Here is a 25,543-nt window from a genome sequence, read left to right as displayed (position 1 = left end):
AGTATTTTACACGTAATTTAGAGCATTTAAAGCAATTCTCAAACGGCAAAAATAAAATAAAATTACTGTATGTAATAGAAGTTGAAATGTCATCGATATTTTTTTTTTTTTTGTATTTAATTTTTTTATGTACAACCCAATCCGCAAGCTATTTGTACAATTGCCACGTGAGATACACCTACGTATACGTTTTTGAATTTTTGCGTGAAATATAGAAACCAAAAAAGTCTCTCTTGATATATCGAATCGTTTTGAATATATGACTGCTGTATTTTTCGTGAAATCGGATGCATAAATCATTTCTTTCTGTACCACGCATACTAAATGTAGAGCACGTTAATCTTGTTATTTATTTTCCATGCTTTGCCATAAAAACCATGAAAAGCTTTCTACCTTCATTTTTATTTAGCTTTATTACACTTTTGTGTAAAATATAAATAAACGATTAAAGGTGACGCAGCTTTTCGGTATTTCTGCTAGAAATGCGAAAAGCAACAAATGTGCGCAATATACAGTCCATATAGTATCGTAGCAATTCATATATACAAGGTATTTTCTCAATATTGCAAACATTTTTCAAAAAAATGCCGTTTATTTCAATGTCAAGGCATTAATAATTCTCAAATTACAAGCTATCAAAAATTAAGTGTAAATCAACTAATATTCAATGTTATATGTAAGTAATTAAAGAAAATTCTGCCCCTCATTCAAAGAATCAATCAATACAAATAGAATTTTAATTTAAAAAATACTAAGTTAAGATTAAAAACAGTAGAAAGAAATATGAAGCTTTTATTTAAAAAGAAAGTCTGAAATCCTCAAAAAACAATCTCCAGCCGTAAGAAAATATGCGTTACACGAGACACCCAGTATGTAGACGCAATATTGCTAGGTGGTCACTTTCACGATTGCTACAGACAACGTACCGGCGTTTACTCATTTCCCGGATTAATTTTCCAGAAAATACGAGCAGTACGCCATACACGCCATTGTTACCCCCGCCCTTCGGCTATTAATTAAACGCCATGCAAAATGATACGAGCGTGCACCCTTAATGTATATTTTATCTTGCTGCACTCAAATTCACCTTGTTATCTTTTATGAGCATGCTTTTTGACAATTTAGATGTGCAAAATTATTCACGATTCGTACTATTCCGTATATAAAGTACGTTTTAAATTTGCGAAATTATTTTTCTCTTTGAAGTCAATTTTTTTCAGCAAAAAAAATTTAATTTTTATTGTTAATTATTTAAATAATTTAATTTCAAATATAATTTTGAAAAATTTTTCTTACATGTTGCAAATTAGCACCCGCTAATCAATTCAGGCTAATAAAATGTTTATATGCAATTAACGATATATTAATAATCTTCTGGAATAATTTTCACATTTGTGTCGATCGCTTTGTAAAGAGAGACACTTTCTGAATAACTAATTTCACGAGAAAATAACCAACTAATGACAGAGTTCTGCACTTAATTGCAGGACGAGAACAGTGTGTTAAATATCCCGGCAAGACTTTAATGTAAATTCGAAATCATCCGTACGAAGTACCAGTAGACTCGCTGGATCTGAGCTTTCCTTAATTAAATACGAGTTCGCCGGCGAACAATTTCCGCTGACTATGCTGGCTTTGCATTGCAAATCGCGGCCTCCGACAAATCTCGAGATCTGCATAAGTATAAAAATAACGAGGGACAATAATGTCCGGGTTCGAATGGACCTCGAGACAAAAAAGGATCGATGATATTTGTCCGAAAATTTAAATTCGGGATAAACTACGGTTTTCAATTCTTTCCAGTTTTCGGCAATAATTAAACCCCAATAAAAGTGAAGTGTCTGCTGTTGATATTCAGAATAATTTCATAATTATCTGTGACAATTAGTGGATTCTTGAGTGACTCTCTATAGTTTTGTACTTCTTGTTCTATTCAAAATTTATCCGTACAAAAAAGAAATAGTGAGAAATATTAATTTATTATAATCGTTACATATGCTAATCATTTTGTACATAAAAATTTTATTCGCAAATGTAAAATAAAAAATAAATATTAAAAAAAACTAACTTTTAGATATTATAAATCTAAAAAATATTTAAAAAACAAAAATATTCAATTTCAAATAAGTATTACTTTTTAATATAATGTTACGATATACTTTTTCTATGTGCCACTTTTTATCCATTATCACTTCAACTTTTTATTGATCCAATCTCATTCCAAAAGAATCAATACAGGATAAATAATCGTAAAAACTGTCTTTGCGGAAATAAAACTCGCGGAAAATACGAGAGTAATTATTTCTTGGTTATAAAGAGAGCTACAGCCACAACCAGCACATATCGCCAAAGAGATAGAAAAGAGATAAGCGACGGGCTAGTGAAAAAGGAGATAAACGACCGCATCTCACCCGGCATTTGGTCGGAAACACGCTTAATTCCCGCGTAATAGAAGGCAATTAATTTTTTACTCGAAATAAAAGACCATCGCGTACGCTTCAAATTCTACGCAATAATTAAAGCGTTGCTCAAAAGTATTTGACGCAGAAATTAAAAATGCCTGACTTTAATAGTATGAATAATATGTATCCATCCATATCAGGATGCAGATGATTGTTGTATGCAATCATTGTTGCAGTTATTTGAAACCTATTCTCTCAATAATATTAAAATAAAACAAATTCAGCTTACTCACCGGCACGATGCGCAGCAGCGGAGTTGTCGGCTCGTTAACAGTGCTGAATCTGCAGAGTTGATCTGTAAAATAAAACAGCAAGAAGAGCAGATTAGAACACTGTTCAAAATAATTAATATTTGTGAAATAATTACTGCGCATATTGAACTTTATATTCATTTATCCACGCACATGTCTAAATAAAGAATTAAAACTTTCAAAAATATAATTTTTGAATAAAGAAAAGCTTAATTGGTTGAAATAATAATAAATGTGTAAAAAAATGGTGAATATTAACTATTGTAAATATTTTACCGAATATTTAAAGTATTTCAAATATTTTATGTGCTAGATTTTGTGCAAATTGCAAGTAAGAAATAAATGATTAATTACCTAAACGTTTGCTCCGCCGGCGCCCGATGCTCCTCCTGAGCCTCCTCCTCCTCCTCCTCTCAGTCCTCGCAGCCCAAGGCACTCACTCGCGTTTGCGTCGCAAATATAAAAATTGCCCAATATTTTAAACGACACTCCCGACGCGTACTTTGTCATTTTAAGACAAAGATATAACTCGAATGTCGCACGGAGCACACGTTCGATACTCTATGCAATGGATAAACGATAAAAAAGTATGAGATGGAAAACTGTGGAAAGTAAGGGTATTATTGGAAACGATAACGCGCTACGGAATGATATATTCCGTACAAGTGCCGCCGTGCGAATAATAACACGACCACAGCAAGCACAAGGTCACAACGATTCCGTATTAAGAATGCGAAGAGTGGGGAGTAATGTTTACGCCGATAGAGCGCGTTATGTCTGTATTAGACTACATTAAAGATTGGACCAATCAGAACAAGGAACTTTCAGCTCCTTTTGTTTCAATTAGTCAAATTTCAATCTTCAATGGCTTTAGGGACGCGATAGAGTATTGAACGTGTAATCCGTGCAATAATATTTCGTGCGAGTTTTATCTTCATCCTTATGTGACGCGTCGAGAGTGCCGTTTAAAACGTCGCGCGATTTTTGTACTCGCGTCGCGAACGCGTGCGTCCTTTTGAAGGACTGCGAGAAGGAATTGAGAGGAGAAGAAAGCTCACAGAAAGAGTAGCGGGCATCGGCGAGAGAAACGACGACTCCGTTGCTGCGCCTCGCACCGATGAATAAGTTCAACTTGTTTTATTTCAATGTTATTGAAAGAGTAGATTTCAAATAAATGTAAAATATACAAGGTGTCTCATGTGATTAGCCTAGAATATCCTGTATATAAGGATAAGGATATCTGTACATGATATTCGATACTCCCTTTTTCAAGAACACCTCTACTACTCGATGTTTCAAAGCTACCGATATCATACGATCCTCTCCAAAGGTTTTGGGAGACACCTCGAGGGACTTCTCGATCGCGCATAAATCACGCAAATTTACCGCGACCCCTCAAAGTTACACGTCTAACATTAAAGTTTCCTTTTACGAAGAGTGTCTCGACGCGGTGCAAAAATACGTGAAAATTTTTCGCAGTCAATTACGAGTCGACATCCGAAATAGGATGTCGCGCGCACAGCGATAAAGTGACAGCTGTCGAAGTCGTCGTTGCGATTTAGGGCGTAATGGAACGTCCGTCTCACCGAGGCGACGGGTTCCATTCTAGTCTTTCGGAGAGACACGTGCTCTATGATTCTTGTCGCGATGAAAAAAGGTACACGCAAGATATAACTGGTCGATCAATTTTGCGATAGAAATAGACAATGGGGCCTTCACAGCCCGATATCGACAATAACGATCTGGTATGAATTTATTTTCGTAGTAAAATACAACACCGGTCGAATCAATAAGGAAACTCACGATGCACAGAGAAGCTATTCGACCTATTCCGGATCGACGTGAACCAATTTCTGCGGCAGGCGCGAACGCGAACGGAAGCGTCGAAAATAGAGAAAACGATCCGCTCGATTTGCACTGCCGGAGAGAACGTGTTAATTGAGAGAAGCAGGTGTGACGCAAAAATTATATCAGATTTAAGAATCACATATCGACAAAATTTTAATGTGCAAAATATCTGAAAAAACTTAATTTTAAAGGCAAATTCTTTGAGATATTTGTAAATTATTTTAATTTAAAAAATACTGATTAGAAAACATAATTGTTTTTTATATATTTACTTCTAAAAATTTAACACGTAAAAACCTCTTTTCTCAATTGCTAAAAATACCAATTTATCATAGAAATTGCAGTTAAAAATAAGACTGCAAATTTACTCGATAACTTTTTAAAAAAGTCGTCTGGAATGCTAGCATGCACAATAATCGATTAAAAAGCGTGGATTATCGTGCGCGATTTATAGATAAAACTCATTCACCTTACAATTAGTATAAGATAATGAATTTTGTATCTAATATTCGTATGAAAAAATGTGTCAACGATAATTTGTAATAAAAGTATCATTATATGTATAATACGAAATTCAAATGTTAATTACCTTCACACCATTTCCAATAATTACTCGATAAATCGCAGAATTGTAAAATACGGTGGACACATACCTGAAACAAAGAGAAAATACTCTTTTTAATTACAGAACCTTTAAAATAACACTTTTTCACGCTAAAGTGCGCGGTAATCTTTCTTTAACATAATTATCGCTAGTATAGTTCACGCAAGCGGTGAGACATTAATTACACGTAAATAGAAGCTATTAAAATACAGTTTACACGCTCAGAAAATAATTTGATGTAATGAAATATTAATAAAAAGATGTTTAAGTTAGTATCGATCTCAAAATCTCTATATTAATTTGAAACATCTTCTATATATTATAAAATAAAATATAAAAATTGATTGTACTAATTGGACAATAAAAACATAGATTTGAAAATAATTTTATTTTTTTGCGAATTTATAAATTGTGTACAAAAAACGAGTTACTGTGTTCTCGATGATTAAATACTGAAAATTAAAGCACTTCCTACAATTATATATTTTTGAACAAATATTATAGTACTTTCATAAAATTTAAAATGTTTTTCGCAAATCAAATGATTTTAAATCCGCTCTATTTAATTTATTTAAATTCCGCTCTTCAATCATTTCCGCATTTTGCAGCAGAGCGTAACGAGGAGCCACGCTGCTTACGATTAACACTACGTCGCTTCATATTTCATCGGCGAACGCTTCGCCGTCATTAGCGTATTCGATCGTAAAAGGGGCAATTTTCGGAAAGCGAAAGGCGCGGTCGAGGAAATCGATCAGACTGGTCGACCGCCAGTGTCAAAACGCTGGTCTGCCCGTAATTTCTCACTTCGAAAGAGAAAGAGCGCGATGGAAGGGTTGAGAGTGTCGGGCGATGGAAGAGGAGGTAAAGGAAAAAGGGCTCTTACTGCTGCACGATGAAAAAGGAACGCGAGGAAGCGCGACCGTAAAGGGAGGCGAGAAAAGGGCGAGCAGCAGCTTCACGAAATTCGGCGGAGAGCGGCGACGAGGAACTTCCGCCATAAATCAAACGACCCTCCTACGAATTTTGCGGGGGTAAACCTTTTCCCTCGACTTTCGAGGGAGGGACAGAGAGGATGAGAGAGCGTTTCCCGCTTTTTCCCGGGCGTTCAAATCGGCGCGTTACGAGCCTGCAAGGACGGATCGATAAAGACCCCAGACATTGCCCGAATTCCGCAAATATCGCGTTTTCAAGCGCGCGACGCGAAGCTCGGAGTCAATTAAACGGGACACCCGCTACGTAACTTCAACATCTTCGCGAGCGGTGCGAGAATGAATGTTCGCTCACGTAAAAGAATTTCATCTGGAATTTTTAAGCGGTTAAGGCTTGTAAATACGCAATATGTATGTATTGCGAGGTGAAAACAATATCGCGCAAAAATGTTTCACGGCTGAAGATTAAAGCTGTCAAATCGTTAGCTGATGGGAAGACTACACTTTATAAAAATGCTTCAAAAATTTCCGCTGACTAAAGTCAATCAAATCGGACAGCGTGTAGAAACGTCGACTACGTTGCATATGTAAAGCGGGAATCAACTTTTGTCAGAAGCGATGGATGTAAAATGAAGTTTTGCGAACGCGCCCTCGGCGAAAATATCATGAATATGAAAATTTACATATCCCGCGAGGAAGAAATATTCATGAACACGCACGCGCGCGCACGCACTTGCTAAACCGTAGTTTAATCCGCGGGGCAAACCGGAAGCGATAGAGAAAATACGTTGATCACAGTAGTCACACAGTGTAAAGCCGTAAAGCTCGACTTTGCCGGCGATCCGGCACGTATCTATCCACGACCGTATTAATGGCCATATGCTGCTGCTGCATGCACACCCACATGCGCGTAAACGAACACGAAGCGGAGCGCGCGTACCGCCCGGTCACGAGGATATCTTAATGCCGATCTGCCGAGTGTTTGAGGAAAATTAATGTAATAATATAGGGCAACGGTGCGAGACCGGCCCGTAGTCGTTTATGTCCCCGTTGCACGTGATCCCGAGAAGCAGGCTATTCAACCGCGCCTTTACGACTTCGGGGGCCCCTGGCCATCCGAATTATCCGGAACCCCTGCTGAATTAACTAATTTTCGAAGATATATTATATTTGCTTTTACGAAGATGTATGAGAAAATGTTTTGTTTGCCCTTCTGCTTGGATATTTATTTAGGCTCACCAACGACTTATTTTCTATTAAAATATATATATAAAAAAGAGGAAATTGAAAGATCGTTATTTCACTAACGATAAAGAATTTTATAAATAGCTACACATCTTATTATCAATAATTTATTGATCATGTTATTAAAATTGATTTTTTTTATCAAATTACAAACCAATTAATAAATATTAATATTTTTTTTCAATAATTCATTACTTATAGGTTATGTTTTTCGTAACAATCAGCATTGTCGGGAATTTCAACGATCGGAAATCGCCACTGAATAAAACCAAATCCACATATCACGACTGTCATGCAACGACTCATTAAATTAGCTCGTTAACCTCTGCCATTGCGAAAATGCTCCCTTTATAAAGCGCGTCGCGCGATCACGGGAATTAATCTCAAATTAAACGCAATCTCGTCCTGCCTGCCTGAGAAAAGATACGCCCCGCTCGGACATTGGCCACTGGCGAGAGAGCTCTCGTAATCCGCTTTCGCTGTGAAACTAATGTCGCATAAGGGCAGTTCCACGCCGATATTATTAACCCTCTTGCGCAACGCGCAAGGGGGAGGTCGAAACGATCGTCCCTCCGCGTGAAGCATAATTTTCTCGTCACACGTGCCGACTTTAGCGATATATTGACTGAACGCCGCAACGCGCAGATTATGCTGGATTTGTCAGATTATGCTACACCGAGAGTAATGCAGGGTTTAGTTATCAATTCAAGTTACGATGCAGTAGTAGTAAATAATCTGCGCAGTATAATTTAAGATTAATTTAGATTATTACACGTACTTGTTAGAGATTCATGTATCGAAACACTGATATGCAGTGTTTCGTTATCGTTTTAGATTATGCTACGTTGTGCTTTTTAGAATAACAATAGTACAGCACGTTAAGAGATTAATTTTAATGATGTAGTAAATTATTCGGAAAAAGAAAATTATACGCCTTGACGCTAAAACAACTATGGACTGTAATATTGTTACATTTATATAATAAATGTATGTGCGTATCTCCAAGTGAAATTGTAGAAAGATATAATAATCGGAAGAAGAGCGCGTTGCAAAAACTAACACAATTTCGCGTTGAAGAAGGCGTGAAAGATAAAACGCTCAGTCAAAACAATTTTATTTTTGTTCTTGTCGGCCGTCGCTTAATTGAGCAAACGGGTCGAGACTTCTGTGACGGTATGATACTCGGCGTTATCTCCAGACAGGAATTAATTAACCGTCGTTTCTAGTGTTCTAATCGGCGCAAGATGAATAAATACGCGTTGCCGTCCCCGCGAGAACGAATATTTTCTCTGTGAAGAACGCCATATGAATCGGCATTTTAATCGGTTATTGCAAACCGAATTGAAATTTTCATCTCGCAGCTCTCGACACTAAATTAACGCTGAATCGATACGTCTCGACAAACACGTTCATAATTCCAACTGGAAAATTCTCAACCGTTAATGCAAATCGATCTCATTCTGATGTGTGCAATTATCTTGTTCTATTTTGTTTATCGCATAATCGATCATACAGACATTAATATTTAAAATATTTAACTTTTTAAATTATATATAACATATCTTACAATATATAAAACAAACTCATCTGCTTCTAAAATTATATAAATATTGTATAACACACATTAAAATACATTATTTCTATATTTGATAGAAATAATTTTTAGAAAAAAATGCTAATAATTATATAATATGTTTTGAGACAAGATATTTATACTAAATATTATTTTCCTTGCATCTATCAGAAAAACAAAAAAGAAATAATGTTTCGACTATATTGTTTCCAATTTGGTAAGAATAAAAGATTAATCGTCAAAGAATCATTAAGTTACGATTGGTAATCAACATCGAAATGCAATTGGGTTTCGGAATGTTTCGCGAAACATAAAATGACGCAGAATAATTCCTGACAGTGCAAAAGCAAACGTATTGACTGTACATCTGGACGTACGCGCATAATTTTCGAGTGTGTTACGAAGCCGGCGTATCCGTGCGCGGTAGCGAAATCACGCGCAATTAGCCGCGAGCTATTGCAGGAACGACGCAGGATGCGATGTGCGCGATTTAACAATTCTGTACAAGCGCGCCGTCGCATTAATCAACGTCAGATACGGCGACCGATTACGCCCTCGATATGAATCGCAAATATCCTTTCCCGTGTGCACCGTATCGTTGCATGTGATGCGCATACGACGCGTTACATATCGACCACTTTTTGGAAGATTAATCCTGAAGCCAGCCAGAAACAGCCAACCACCTTTTTATACAGTGATGTGTTCGTCAATATTTTATTACACGTTGACATTTTTCACATCTACGTTCAATTGAGTTACCTTCTCAACGTAAAAAATTCACAAGCTTGCAAACATTGCACTGTCGCATTTACGTTACGCAACACAATTCTGGAAAATAAATCTTGAAAATCCTGAATCATCCGCAAATGAGTGCGCTTTTTTACGATTTTAATATTATATTTTTGTATGCTCTGGTTCGATGTTTTTTTTCCACAATTCTGCGAATTTAAATTGCATTTTCGTGTTTCACGTATCGCACATGTGACTGCTCGTTTACATTATTTAAATTAGAGATATCTCTCGAAAAGGGATGTTCACATATCACCCGACTTCGCCAAAGCTGGCTTCCCAGCCTTTACTGATTTCCCGCTATCCGTCTTCGCTCAAAAGATTTCACGCCCGCCGTGAAATATTCCCGCTTACCTAGAATCCAGCGCGGCCGGCCTAACCGATTACCAGAGCGCGAAGTAGGAAGCGGCTAGGCTTGGCCAGCGGTCGACGGATTATTAAATTTAATACGGCCAATTACTCGTGGAGAGCGACGAAAGCTAATAGCCGTGGACGATGGAGTCGCGGCCCTTAAAGCTCACCGAGGAAAGCGACATGGCGACACAGAGTGAGAAAGGCGCGACCCCTAATGACGCCGTTAAATCAAACGGTCGTGCCATTATTAACTGCGGACAGATCTAACGGCCGACGAGCGCGAGAAATGCCACCACGAGCGGTAGCTCCGAGAATATGCGCCCCCACAGAACGCGGTTGGGCAGTTGCGAAATTATTCGGCCGCCACGAAGAAAACAGTCGCTTTTGCTCGCAGAACTGTGCGGAACATGTGACATTTCGCGAAGGCATTCGTAATTGCTGCAGACGGTAGACTTAGCTACACTGCGAATACAGTGTAGATGCAAGAACACAGTGCGCCGGCGGCTTCTTTGGCACCTTAGTTTGGTTTTGTGTGAGATAAGTAATAAATAGGAGCCGAGAATGCCGACTATTCCCTCTCTCTCTCTCTCTCTCTCTCTCTCTCTCTCTCTATAAAATATAAAGCAGTTTGGAATGTATATTGAAACATAGCGTAAACTGACGATTTTTAACTTTAACTTTCGAGAGTTAATTGTTGACTTTCGGATCTAAACAATTATCTATTACTTATATTAAAATTTTAAACTTTAACTTTTTTATTCTCACTTCCTAAGATATAACTTCTTTTATCTTGCGTACAAAGTTGTAACTAGAGTATTTCGAAAAGCGCCTAAGTTAAAAAAGATGACAGCACAAAACGGCAAGTAAATTTTTCCCCAATATGTAGAAGGCCTGAATTTGAGATGAAAGCAATAAATTAACGATTAATTAACACCTAATTGCGTCATAAATCCAAACTTAATCTCTAGTACTAGACCGGGAGATAACAAAATGTCGACACGACGGTGTCCTGTATCGAGATTCTGGCTCGTGTTCACCCTCTCTCCAACTGCGAAACTCCGGGCAAGCGAATCCCAGCCGTTCCCAGACACCCCCGAATCACCCTCCACGGTGCCGAGAGCGTCGCTGACATTTCAGTCACGTGACATTTCGCCGGAGCAGAAGGTTGGCGCAGCGTTGACAAACTTTTGGTATGTACACAGCCGAGGGGAAAAGTTGCTATGCAACCGAGGGTGGAAAACGGAAAACATATTAAGTTAAGTTTTAAATAATCCCGTGGATTAAAGAATTATGAGTACAACTTTTTACAGTTGAAAAATATTTTGCAGAATATCTGCATTATAAAAATTATTTATAAAAATTACGCAACAGCATTTTGTTCCATTCATGATTATTTTTTAACCGCAATATATAACGTACGTTCTTTGATATTTCAATTTTCTCCTATTTTTCAAAAATAATGAGTTATACTCTCAAGCAAACTTTAATGGTTCGCGATAAAAATATCCAGTTGAAAAAAGTTGAGAGAATGTTGGAAACCGCTGCATCAAAAGCAGTTTTCATTTCCACGGCGGACTTCAGTTCGCAAACAAGCAGCTCGAGGAGGCTTTCTAGGATGTTACGCAAATGAAAGAGAAAGAGAAAGAGAGAGAGAGAAAGAGAAGGAAGGAGGAAAGAGAGAGGATGGAAGGAAAGGAAAGAGCGAGGGAACGAGCTTGGACCTGCTTTCAAAGTAAACACATTAACGATCGCCTTTTTCGCGTACGCACGGGGTGTCCCGAAAGTCGTGCATTTTCTCTCAAAGCGAGCCTAACTGAGAAGAACAGTGGCTACTTTCATGTGAAAAGCATCACGATGAAGTCGCGCTCACAGCCGTTTCTGTAGACGAACAAGGATTCCTTATTTGAACACGTGCGCGCGTATGAATAAAGAATCCCTATTTCTCAAAGACCGGTTATAATGCCAGTCCTCGTTTAACGCTGAAAGTGAATATTTGTCATTTGGATATTTGAAATTTGGGGACAATAGGACGGATTTAAATAAGATCGAGATGAAACGGCGCGTCGGGCGAGCTAAATCTCGGCGGATCAAGACGGATCTCTCGGCGTTTCTCTCGCTCGCGACAAGACGTATGCGTTATATTACCGCGCACACGCGCGGTGCACACTGGCATCGGAATGCCGGGAATGCGACTAACGACCCAAGCTTGAGCACTCGCTGGTCAAGTAATTACCTGCATTACGCCTCGTGAGATGGAACAGGCTGCTCATTACTAGCCCGAGAATCGCTAATAATTCGCGTCGATTAGATTCCGAATAGGCAATGCGGAATATTAAGTATTTCAATATAGTTGACGAAAATTTATCTTTCTCAATAACTATTCGTAAACATCTAACAAATTAATGCATTTAGTTAGAAAATTAATTAATATCTGTTAACACTTTGATCAATAACTTTTCTCTTAATGTTCAAAAAAATATTCGCGTTTCAACTTATATCGAAACAAATGTATCGCAAAAATTGCCACAAATTTTATTGCATTCAAAAAATTCCATGCAACAATAATATAAATTATCTTTTTCTTTTTGAAGTAAATTTTCTCTTAGATTCCTCGACAAAATAAATGATCGTCATTGAGTCTTTGAACTTTATAAATGTTACTAGGTTATCAGAAAATTCCAATACCCCAGTATTACAATTAGTGTGAGCGTGTGTGTGTGTGTGTGTACAAAAGTTAATGTATATTCAAAATTCATCCTGTTTGGCCAACAAAATGGGAATCTTATTTCGCGATTCGTATTTCCATTATCGAAAAGCAGCTTCGTGAGCGAGATTCATTGGCTCGGCACGCGGGCCTCGAAGCGGTTTCTGGTCAAATTCCAGAACTGTTTATGCGTCTTTACGATCAAATACGTAAACTCCGCGTAAACCGCTGCCAAAAGAGCGCGGTTACCACGCGCGCGCTCTTTTCGCGGCGGTACGCTTTTGCATTAGTAGGTATATATTTACTGCACGGGAGCATACATACTCTTGGGAACCGACCTCGCTCGAGACGAAATTACGTAACGCCCTTTATTTACGCATCCGCATTTTCATGCAGTATTTGTAACCGTGTAATCGATTTTTGTGCGCGCACTAGTCGATGCATCGGAAGCTGAAAAAAATTTATCACATCCGTTCTGCAAAATAATAGAGAGAGGAGATAATTTTAACTTTAGCGCGGATTTTTTAATTAATCGACGTTGATGTTTTATATTGAGATATCAAGAGTTTTCGCGATTAAACTTATATTCGTATATAATCTTCAAGCGAATGCGAAATAATTACGTGAGCAGTAAATGTCGCATATAAAAATGTGTATATGAAAGTAATTTTATCTTTTATAACACCACCGGCAGCAAACGCTTTTCGAGATACATTCTCAGGTAATCAAAAGAACGTTTTAGCTTTCGAAGTGGTTGAAACGAGCCAGTAAATTCCAGTAGCTACGATTAATTATCGTGAATGTGTATTATTAGAAAAAATACGCAGAGAATTGCGAGCCTTGAAGTGCTTAACGTTGTTTATGCAGTGAATCTATTCCCACCGCACATTCAACTTTTCATGCTGGGAATAGAATTAAATAAAATTTTAAAGAATAACTTTCCACCGTAAAAAGAGAGAACCTTAGAAAACGTAAGTGCATAAAATTCTAAATAAAAACAAACTTTCTCTCCGTTCAAGAAATACAAAAAAATAATTACGGAGAATACGCATGCTTTGTGTCATTTTGTTCACGAGATATTACGTTCTCACAGATAAAAAGAGAACAATTTTTACAATTTTCTCTCGAATTCAATAAAATTATAATTGCGTAGTTACGCAATGAAATTACGCGATTTTTATCCTTTGATATTAAAATAAATATTATTAGTTTTTAACGTGCACACTTGTATAATCCATTGACACTTACTTATTAATTTCGCATGAAAAGATAAAGTTAAAGTTCTACGACGTTATTCTCTCGGGAATATAAACAATGCTGATCACAATAATCATGAATTAACCGAGTGCTCGTAGTGGCAGTGGCCGAAAGTCGCGTAAAGAGAGACGACGAGCCATCTTACCTCGTAAATATCGATCCCGCGCCGGTCTCACGGGGGTGGGATGGCGGCACGAGTCGGCAGGGGTTGCAAGACGAACGAGCGGGCGGGCAGGCAGGTACGACGCGAGCGGCGAGCGCGATCCGCGGCGCAGTAGTAGAAGGCTTGCATTCGTCGGACCTCGCGCGAAGGAGAAAGAGGGACGCGAATAGACGCGAAGAGAGCGAAGAATTCGGCAAAAATCTTTGCCTTGCACGACCGCGTTCTCTCTTTCACTGTATGTATTTCTTTTCTGTGAATGAAAACACTGCAATTTTTCGCCCAGAGAGTCCCACGAGTTTTACCGCATCGGATGGCATTCACTGCGCGATCACTGCAAGAGCGGTTTACACTGTATACATTTCGCACAAAAGCGAGTTTGGGCGCAGGAAAGTCGATGTGACTACTCGAGCACTGCAATGTTTGACACAAGTTACCACCGTGCAAACCGCGGACTATTTTCAAAAAGTTATAGAATTTCGCGTGTGTTTTTTCATGCCAGCACACACCTTTTGCAATCTCCTTTTACGCGAAATATTCCGAGGGGATTCTAGATTATCAGATGTGACGCCGCGTACAGATTTTGATGTGAATCGGTTTGACGTAGATCGATTTTTACGCATACGTATTTTCGTCTTGTTCGCGCGAAAGAGCGGTTCCGAACGAGCGAGATAAACGCGACTGCTCCGTTCCGCTCCGAAGAGAACGCGCGGAGAATCCTCGTGTGCACGCTCCGTCGTGTCCACGTGGTCTCTAGGAAGCACTCGCTCGCTTCGGTTTCGCCGGCCGCGGGATGTACACACTCACGTGATTCACGCGTCACGATACGCGACGCCAAGTGCGCTCCGCTCTCTCTTGTCGTTCGGAATCGCGTTGCAGGATGCGTGCACGGTCGCCGGGCGAGGACACGGGGCAGAAAATTTCGCAGCGGAGGGAAATGCGCGAAAGGTTGCCGCAAGATCCGACCGCGTGACGTAACGAGCACGACGACACGACGCGTGTGAAGGGTCACACACGACTGATCGGATCGGGGAAGTCGGAACGTCGGAGGCTGGCGCGTGCGCCTGCAGCTGGTTCCCCCCCTTTTTGCCACTCCTACGTGAGCAGCGGCTCGTCGCAACTCTCCACCACCGTCATCCACCACCATCGTGACACCCAACTGTCCCTTCGACGAGGAAACTAACCCCGGCAACAAGCCCGCGATATCCTTCGCAGCGCGTTAACTTCATTTTCTATGATTTCCACTTCCGCGTCGATTTAGCCCTACAGTTTCGTCGCGTCTTTCGCGATTCTTTCGCATCGTCTCGTTACGTTAGACAATTCTTCTGCACAATTGCTGCGATCATTGGCAAGATAATAGTACTGCAGTACTGTTAGTAGGTCTAACAAATTATTATAACAATAGTAAAGTGTACTTCGCTACTGCACAGTACTGCGGTACTATTATCTTTCTAATCTATCTTGACACATAAAGCGACTAGAAAAAAGTGTTTGCACATTTGATTTTATCGGACTAATTTTGCGTGTGTGTGCATAATGTAATTAAAATGTTAAACGAGCGAAAAGTTTCATAAACAGGACTTGATATATAAGATAGATAACTGACAATGAGCTGGAAGAGTAGTAGCAACCAAACAAGCAAAGGGCAAAAACGTCGTCCCAGTTCATGCACCTGCATGCGATATTTTTCTCACTCATACGCCAGCATGGGAAAAAGCAAAATATTATTGTAAAATGTTTCTATTAAAATGCATTGTTTTCGTTTCACCGGTATACCGAATAATGCGCTTTCTAGTGACACTTTTCTTTTCCGTGCAAAATAATTGAAGAAAATAGAGAACATTTGTTTTACTTGATTGTGCACGACTTTTCCTAATTAATTGTTCACTTTTGCTAAAAGTAGAGCAAGATTATTTTCAAGAATATCTCTTTTTTAGTCAAAGAAAAGTTTATTTTGCGTTGCATTTATTTCTCTAACGTGTATTCGCGAATGTGTTTTTTCCTCCTTTTCATTTTTTTTTGTTTTTTATGCATAGCAAAACTTGGCGTATGTTATCCTAGGTGCTGTACACATACGATAACGAATCGATAACGAATGAGTGCTCAATACTCCTGTTGTTCGTCGTCAGCCCCGTTATTCCTCGTCGCCGCGGTACGGCAGTGGAAAATGACAATAGAATACAATCGCGTCAGACGGCTAAAAATAAACACACACGCGTCGCGTTATCACGCACGGCGTACGATACGATTCCAGATTCACGACCGTCGCATTCCTGCCGAATTACAGGCTGATAAAAATATCACGAAGACGCCCGACGTGTGTAACGCGACGCGAGGCGTCGGCGCTCTTATTTATTTACCTCGCACACGCGTTGTATGTGTATCGGCCAATTTCTAAAATATTTTATGCAAATGTTTGCGTATGCGTCAGTGAAGAATAAAAATCGGCTTTCGAACCTTTCAATGCAGCCTTATCGAGTTTGCCGGAAAATTTTGTGGAAAAATTGCGCGCACGCTTTTCCTCGCATCGCATGCAAGCACGTGTTTTGCGTAATAATACTGGGTGGCTCACGTCAGACTATTTTTTGTAACAGATTGTCATAAAAAACCGAAGTCAATTCAGTAGGAAAACACTCTAACGTGGAACGTGGAACGTCCGATATTGATAATTAAGATATTTTAAATTGATTACGATATTGGCTCAGTATCGAATCCAGAAAGGATGCGGCGTTGAAGAAGACTTATTGATAACCAATCTTCGAAGTCGCGAACAACGAGAAAAGTTTTATTGCTGAATTTTTTATACTACGCTATCCTTTGATCTTGTCGCAATTTAACTTTTTAAATAAAACACCTAACGCGGCATAAGAGATCGAAGGGTTTAAGTACAGAATTAGTGCGAGCTTCTTGCTTCTATTTATACAATCTGAATGTATAGAGCTACTTTCGTTAAAAGCTTTATATATTGCTTCCGTCTGCGTCCTTGCATAATCAAAAAAAAGAGAAACGATTTACTTTTCCTGGAATCTCGTAACAGACTTGCGAAACAACAAATCGATCATAAACCGTATCCTCATTTCAGAATTATTTTCGAGAAAATGATTCAAATTGGAGGTTAAAAATTAAAAAAAAAAAAGAATGTCAGACATATTTATCATTAAAAAATTTTTGCATCTAATATAAATGCAAATGCTTTAAATGAGAAAAATTCGACTCTAATTTTGTTTGTGATCCATGATAAACGCTTTCTGACGTTATTGAAACTATAATACAGCATCCGTATAGTACACGTGATGCGGCACAGGTGCGCCTTATATTGCAAAGTTCTCGCGCGATAACTGGATACGGTATACGCAAGACTTACGTATTCCAGCAGAGGCCGTCCGATTGCAAAGAGATAAAAATAACGATTTGAATACGTTTCGCTTTCTCCCATTTCTTTCGCCGGGTCGTTCCCTTCGTTGGCGTGTTGCAAGTCTGCCGTTTGATTTTTCCACCCTTTTCACGCCCGCACATACGAATGCGACGAATATACATTCGCAATACGCCCCGCAGCCGAACTGTTGCATATGCGATTTCGCCAGATGTACATCAATATTCGGCAAGTACTTTTTTTAATAACTTTTGTTATTTTTTTCAGTCAGAACAATTTATATCTGATAATATCAAGCAGCATTCTTAATAAAAGACTCGTCGAAATATGATAAAAAAGATTAGATAACAGAATCGTGATTCTATTTTTAAACGTCTTTTTCTTTCCCTCTCTTTGACATATAATTTTCAGGTCTGTAAAGCTGGCTGATTTTCTCTTGTTTAAAATAAAAGACATTATAAGTTCGTCTATGAACACACAGTTATTCGAATGTCAACAATCGTGTTTTTCATCCCAACAAACTGTAAGTTGCCACAAGACCCAAGCTTACACGTGCAGTTCTCGCGCAAATTGGAGCATGTTCCACATCCATGCAATCGATTGCCGCAACTCGTTGCACGTGCGATTTGCACTCTACATCGAGCATGCCCAGCGGCAATCCCTCGCGGCTTGCAAATGCGGCTGCAAGAATAGCCCTTCGTTTGGACAAAATTCTGGTTAAAAAAATCACACAAGTCAAAATTGGACTCCGAATTCCTTCGAAGAACACACACAAAATCAAAATATCAACACTTTCTCGGCATTACTCTACTGGAGCTATCCGATTTGAATTTGCATAAAGCTACATAAAAAGCTAAAGAAGTTAGAATCTCATATCACTTTGCAAAAATAATTTAGACGAAAAGTGAATATTTTAACAGAAAAACTGAAAAAGTGCTTGGTGAACTGAAGAATCACGCTCTTAGCAAATTCTATTTTTTTAAAATATTATTTCACGTATTATTATTTTTCGCAAGCAAGAAAGGACTTTGCGATCGTATTAGAGCACCATGAGTTTAAATTCGTTCGCTATGGATCCGGTATCGATCAATCGCTTATTAGTAGTTTCCACGCGACCGTATTTCCAGAAGTAAATCTTCAACGAAGCGGCAAATGAAGAACCAAGATCGACAAGCGGACGACAAGCTCGTAAGACGATCGACTCAGCCGAGAGGAAGTAGTATCGACTCAGAAAATTGATCCGACCGGTATATCCTTGTAATCGGCTTACAAGATCTATCACGATGTTACGTGTGTGTGTGAACGCGTGTGACGCGCGCTCACGAACTCACTGGCCACGCTACGATTAGATCGCTTTTATGGTAGTAAATACACGGAACTTCTGAAGATTACGTATCTTGGAACTTTTTTAAGTACAGAGTGACAAATATAGAAAGAAAAAAGATGCAGACCTAAGTCACATTTGATCGTAAACTACGTTTCTGTCATCAGTGAGAAAATAACTCTTTCACAGAAATTTCACGTAATTAATTATAATTAAATTTGTATTAATTTAATTGTTTAATTTAATGAATTAATTAAGACTTAAATTGCACGAATCACAATTATTCTGGTAACGTGAGTAACTAGCATCGCTAATATACGTCAATGCATTATGCTTTTGATCTATTTTTGAAATTTAATATGTCACTAGAAATCAGACCTTCAAACGTCCTCTTTCACGCACACTCGCTTACGAGACGCACACCGGATTGCTAGACCACCAGTATGTTAATCTCGCTGCTCTTAAGTTCAGCGAGATGCGAAATTTCCGGGCGGCAGGGATTAATTAAAGTTAATTAAGCGCGGCAGACGCAATGCGTTTCACAGAGATTATCTTTGGAAGATCGCCGTTGTCACCTTTGAGCTCACCGGCGACGAGCTCGCGCTTTTCTAATATGAAAACGTCAATTTGCCGCGGAAAATGAAGAGAGAGAGAGAAAGAGAAAAAGAGAAGGATAGGATTAATTCCTCGAGACGCTCGTCCCATTCTCCCGTCTCTGTGGTTAAGCTGTGCGCGTGCTGGAAGGCGAAGCTTTTCTGCAACGGCGTTCTGAAAGTATCCTCGACGAATCAGAATCGCAATTTCGATTATCGTCCTTCACGGAAATTCCTTCGCGTGCACGAGCGGATGCCATCTTTATGAAATTTTCTCGCTGGAAAGCGATGATGCTTACACAGAATTATAGCCAATGCCTCGCCGAGAAAGTAAAGCGGTAAATAAAGTTCAGACCTTTTTATTTGATAATACATTGTGAGATATATTAGAAGGAAAAGATCTCTATAAAATAATATTTAATAACCTTTCTACTTTCATGAACTTCTTCAAAATCTGCACGTAATAATGAAAAGTCTCATTGATTAAATTTAAATAAACTAACCATTACAACTTACATTTCATTCATATTTCTTCAATTATCGTATTGAATGATCTTTAAAATCAAAACCAATTGATAGTTTATTATCGCGATCGCTCTATTATTTGAGAACTAAAATTTTCCATATTTAGAACCGAGAATTACTGAATTGTCAGCAGAAATTTTCTCGACAAATTACGAGAGCGCAGTAATAATAAATGTTTTTGCAAAAGATGTGAAAATACAGCGCATGTGTAAACGTAAAGTATGTTTATGTTAAAGTATGCTTCGCGATTTCACGTGCATTAACCCAGTGACACCCGCAACATAACAGCGACGGAAGTTTCAACACGAAGAATAGAAGCGGGTCGTCAGGAGAGAGACGTGCGGACGTCCCATCGGATGGCCACCTTCCTGCTCCTAAAATAACCCCTTTGAGCTTCCATCCTTTCCAGCGGACAGCCGAAGTAGCTGTACCGCGTTGCCAGGGACGGTAATGGTGACGGTGGTAGTAGAACGACCCCGTGCACAATTACACATAATTGAGTTAGATATTATGAATGTTCTTGAATAGCGAGGTCACGTTAGAAGAACAGAGCAATCGCCGGATAAAAACCTTCGAAGGATCGTCATCGAATATTCCGAATTTTTCAAACGGAAGAAGCTTTCTAAATAGAGGAAACATCGTCTTGTCGTTTTCTCTTTCTTTTACATAAGGGTTCAACTTTCTAAAGTTAATAATATCACATAAAAGACTGCTGCTTATAAGAATATTTATAACGTAAAAGAAATAGATATAAACATTATTTTTCTCTTTACTTGAAATATTAATAAGAATTGTGAAGAAGAAAAAAATTTATCTCTCAAAATTTTTCCTTTTTTTTACTCAAAATCGTTCTTTATGTCAAAATTTGAAGCATTTCTGCAGGATTGCCAATTGCGGCTGAATATTCGTAATCATCCAGCAATCGCATCGAGATGTTTCCCCGGCATGTTTCCTTGTGTATCCGCGGTCATCGTCCATGCCCAGCCATGAAACAGGCCACTCGCTGGGAATGTAATCCCAGCTGCGCGAGGAACCAATTATGTGTTGTACGATCAGTGCTCGTGGTTTCTATTGTAGAATTTACAGAACTAACATCGACTGGACACGCCGCCGCATGATGCATCATTTACCTCGCATGCTTCGCAAATTTATAATAGTTTAAACATAACTCGTAGTAATTTAAAAAAAAATAGTTGCACACACAATTCCCTATTGCAAAGTCATTTGCTTCACAAGCTCGTCGCTGCGGAAAGAATTTTTTCGAAAGCGATCGCTGCCGACGTTCTTGCGCTATTAACGGATTACGTCTAATAATGGCACGAAGATTCCGTGTCATTAGACTCAGTGAATCAACGAGACCCATGTACGGGTAGGCCTACGACGAGAAACGCCCACAAGCCGTTCTCACGATGGACCATACGAGATTTCCTACTTTAACGAAAGGAAACGCTTCTCCGCTCCACCCACCTTGTTATTCCACACTTGATCGTGTGTCGCGCTGTACCACGAGTAAATACGGCATCACGAGCGGAAATACAACCGTGAAAGATTAAAATCCGCAGCATAATTCTTGAAATCGATATCCCGTATGGGAAAGCGGAGACTTCAACTTCCTAAATATACTCCGAGCCATAACTTTGGAAGTTACTTTTATTTTTGAAGAAAGTCGACGATTTTCGAGGATTGTGTGCAATAAAAATTTAACAATGACAATAATAACATTAACAATCATATTCATATCGAAATTGGAAATGAGAAATTGAAAATTTCTCTGCACGCTGTACGCTGCAAAAATTGTTATTTCTCCGATGTGATGATAATAATTCCGACGTTACGTCGGTTATAATAAAGGATTAAAATATTACTCGGATAATAATCTTCCTCTTCCTTTTTCCTTCTGTCTTTTTCTATTATCCTCCACACGTTCGAATGTCAAATTATAAAGTTACGAGGGCCAGGAATATCGCCATCGATTACTTATCGCGTGCAACATCCGCTTTAATTCTTCAAACGTAGCGCCGGCGACAGTTTGCGCTTCGCTGAGCGTGCGTCAGGGATGTGTGACGTCAAGTCGGATATATATATATTTAATCTTATACATATATATGTATATTCAGCGCACAGTGAGTTTAGAGAGAGAGAGAGAGAGAGAGAGAGAGAGAGAGAGAGAGAGAGAGAGAGAGAGAGAGAGAGAGAGAGAGAGAGAGAGAGAGAGAGAGAGAGAGAGAGAGAGAGAGAGAATCGAAGCTGGCGAGAGATACTGTAGGCGGAACGACGACACGGTTCGCACAAGTGACGAGCTCGAACACACGAACGAGATTACGGGGACAATAGACTTCAGGCGACTAACCTAATCAAAATCACTAGAGATGTCCTTCTTTCGCGATTATTTATGCGAAAGCTTCTATGCAACAAAAGTAACCATTCAACGCCACTGAATTCCTAAATTGTACAATATAATTTTGTATGTGAAAAATTATAATAACACATTAAATAGGAAATTGTATACACAAATCTAAGTCGTCCTTCTTTGTAAGTAAAAAAATCTAATTTTTCAAAAAATCTTTTATCGAGATTTTACAGCATTGCTTAATGACGCAAAAAAAATTCGATCAATGATTTTATTCTAAAAATGGAATTTCTATAAAGATTTTAACTTTAATATTTAATCCTTGTGGGCCACCAGCGCGTCTTTAGCGAATTGTCTCTCATCTGCCAAATTAGCAGATTAAACGCGCGTCAAGATGAAAATTATACCTGACAGTTACGACATTTATGTTACCTCGATCTTGCGGTTGTTGCGAATAAAATATTCACGATCCGCCATAACAATCTGTACTGCGATACTAGAAATAGAAACACGAATTTCGCGACTATATATTAAAGACATCGTGTGTATTTGACATAAAATCGAAAATGCAATCCTTGATAAATCATACTGAAAAAGAATTCAATAAATACGAAAGAATTAGCGACAGCTTCAAAGTCTTCTCGCATAAAACGCGTTAACTTGCGCTTCTATTCATCAATAAATGTCACGTAAATAATTGTGCAAAAATAAATACCTGCTATAAATTTTAAATACATGGGAACTAAAGTTAACTAATGAAAATTTATTGTTTTACAATTTATTGATATCGTCTGTATACGATTATCGACAGCACGATACATCACCATTAATTTAGCTTTAATTTCTTTACTAAATCGTAAAGTTTTATTAAATTTAATAAATTTATATTAATTATTTTTTATTTAAAAATTCATATCTTCTTTACCGAAAATAATCATACTGTTCTTATTGTTAAAGGAAAATGCCATTCATCAAATCCCGTGCATTGTTACGAACAAATAGTCTTGTAAGTAATCAGATCGGAGGCGAACCGACAATCTGTGGCCAGACGGGTTCGAGGTGTCCTAAATTAATGTAATCTCGATTATACGAGAAATTACTATTACATCGATTCCACTCGATTTCGAATTAGATACGCGTGGCGGTAAACTTCGCCGCGGAAAACGCAGATTGGAAGACGTAGATTGGAGAATCAAATTATCCTAGATTACCTTACACACACGCATGGTTTCTGATAACCTCACACATGCTACTTTCTCAAATAACTACTAAAGCAGGCAATATCGCAAATTATTCATAAATTATATTTCTCCGTTAAATTAAAGAAGATTATAATTTATGGATGATTTGTATCACTCGCATTATTTTATTAATCTTTAAATTGAATCTTATTTTCCTGTTTTCATTATTCTACGCGATAAACATGTAATTGTGTTTTTTAAACGATACTCGTATAAAGTTACGAGGAAGAGTTAAAGTAAAAATACAAGGATCTATGTCCGCTCACTCCTGAAAATTGTGTGCCCGGAACCCCGTGAAGGATTAATATACGCCGTTATTCCAGTCTCTCCAATTATCCCGAATATATAAAAGTGTTGGATTTTGTTATTACGCTCGGTTATCAGACTCATTGCGATTCGCACTCACTTTCCGGCATAGAGCGTCGCGATTACAAGGACCACCTGCCGGTTATTACAGCGACACTAACACTCGAGCGTGACAGCGACGACGGCGGCGGCGGCGGCGGCGGCGGCGGGCCGCTGTTTATTATCGTCTGGCATACCGCGGCTAACGATCCCTATCGCGTCGACACGCGTTAACCGTGAGATGTGGCGAATGCCATAGCGGATTCCTTACGCACAGCCCTCTCTTTCCCGTCTGTTCGTTCGGACGACGACGTCTTGGCATTTTACCCCTCGGTGGTCCTCTCGGGGGACCACCAATTTGACCGGTCTAGACTTACGATAAACGGAGTTTCACAGCAAAGACGCACACCCTCAAAATTTAACGGTAGATCTACGCCCGGCTAAAGTTATCCTGTCGGACCTAGCGATTAAGGATCATCCTTGGCATTAAACCCTTCAAGTTCAACGATATCAATCAAAGAGATGAATACCGAAGGATCCTTGCAAGAGTTTGACTCTCGAGGAAATCATGTGGAATATCTTCACGTCTTAGACGAAATTAGTTTAATCAAAATATTTTGCTATTATAACCAAATTTTACCATTGTTGTAATTTTGATATAAATGTCATTACAAAACAATTTAGAATATGTTACTGCAATTTGCAACTTATTGTGAATAAATTTATTTACCTATTCGAAAATATTTGATTAAGAAACATAGATTCCCAGACTTGTTACTTTTATGTAACGAAATTAACTAAAGTAAAGCAATTCACAAAAACAAAATAATACCAAAGTATTCATTTTTTAATAAATTTAAAATATCACAGTCCTAATGTAAACTTTTTTCATCCAATTATTTTTGAAAAAAAAAATTTGTTTTTCTCTTATCATTTTCAGTATCCATATTAACGAAACATCGAATTAAATAAAAAATACTAACACTATGAAAATATTGTAAGCATCTACGTTAAATATCTTGGTTTCAGAGCTCAGACCAGAGCGTTGCATCGAGTTGTCGACAATAAGAAGCTTACCGAGTTACACAGAGCCCGGGCGAAGCCCGGGCCTCTCGGTCGAGCTCTCGATTTACATTGCGTTTACCGAACATGAACTTCCCCGGGCACGTGTCCTTTCCCAATTTTGCCGAGAATTTAAATGAACGTCTCTTCATCGCCACGACCAAACTCTAAACTGATATGTCTAGCTCTTCCCACGAGAAGAGAAACCTAAATCCCGTGAAAATCCAGAAAAATCATCTACCTAAAAGAAACAACTCCTATATCACTGAAAGAATTATAAATTATAAAGTCTATTAAAACATACAAAATTATAAATTATGAGAGATATTGAAATATTATAAAAATTCGATAAAAAAACATAAAATATTAAAATCGTACAGTAATAATAAGTAAAAAATTGTTACAATGAGTTTTCAAGAGAAATCAAGCGCAATATTTTCTTGTAATCCAAGTTCTCCGACAAACAGGCCGTAAAACGCAACGTACTTGACGTATCCTATACGTCAACTTAAGCCACCAATTAGACAGATTCATCGCTCACGATTACAGTAACG

General features: G+C 38.5%; 1 protein-coding gene across 8 annotated transcripts in view; it reads right to left on the bottom strand.

Moving 5' to 3' along the window:
- bsk (mitogen-activated protein kinase dJNK) overlaps positions 1 to 25,543 on the bottom strand; it is a 140,736-nt gene that overhangs the window by 91,351 nt on the left and 23,842 nt on the right. For 2 of the 8 annotated variants that reach the window (XM_067359120.1, XM_067359126.1), the window contains exons 1-3: positions 14,162 to 15,213; positions 5,151 to 5,214; positions 2,696 to 2,757 (exon numbers count right to left, since the gene is read on the bottom strand). The exons of 1 other annotated variant lie outside the window; for it this stretch is intronic. The gene's annotated coding sequence lies outside the window, so the exon portion shown is untranslated. Of the gene's footprint in view, positions 1 to 2,695; positions 2,758 to 3,067; positions 3,330 to 5,150; positions 5,215 to 14,161; positions 15,214 to 25,543 lie in introns of those variants that run through there. 5 more of the 8 variants (XM_067359121.1, XM_067359127.1, XM_067359119.1 and 2 more) reach the window with 3 other exon arrangements.

This window comes from Linepithema humile, chromosome 7 (assembly GCF_040581485.1).
Source record: "Linepithema humile isolate Giens D197 chromosome 7, Lhum_UNIL_v1.0, whole genome shotgun sequence".
Lineage (NCBI taxonomy): Eukaryota > Metazoa > Arthropoda > Insecta > Hymenoptera > Formicidae > Linepithema > Linepithema humile.
This window is presented reverse-complemented; position numbering and strand designations above follow the sequence as displayed.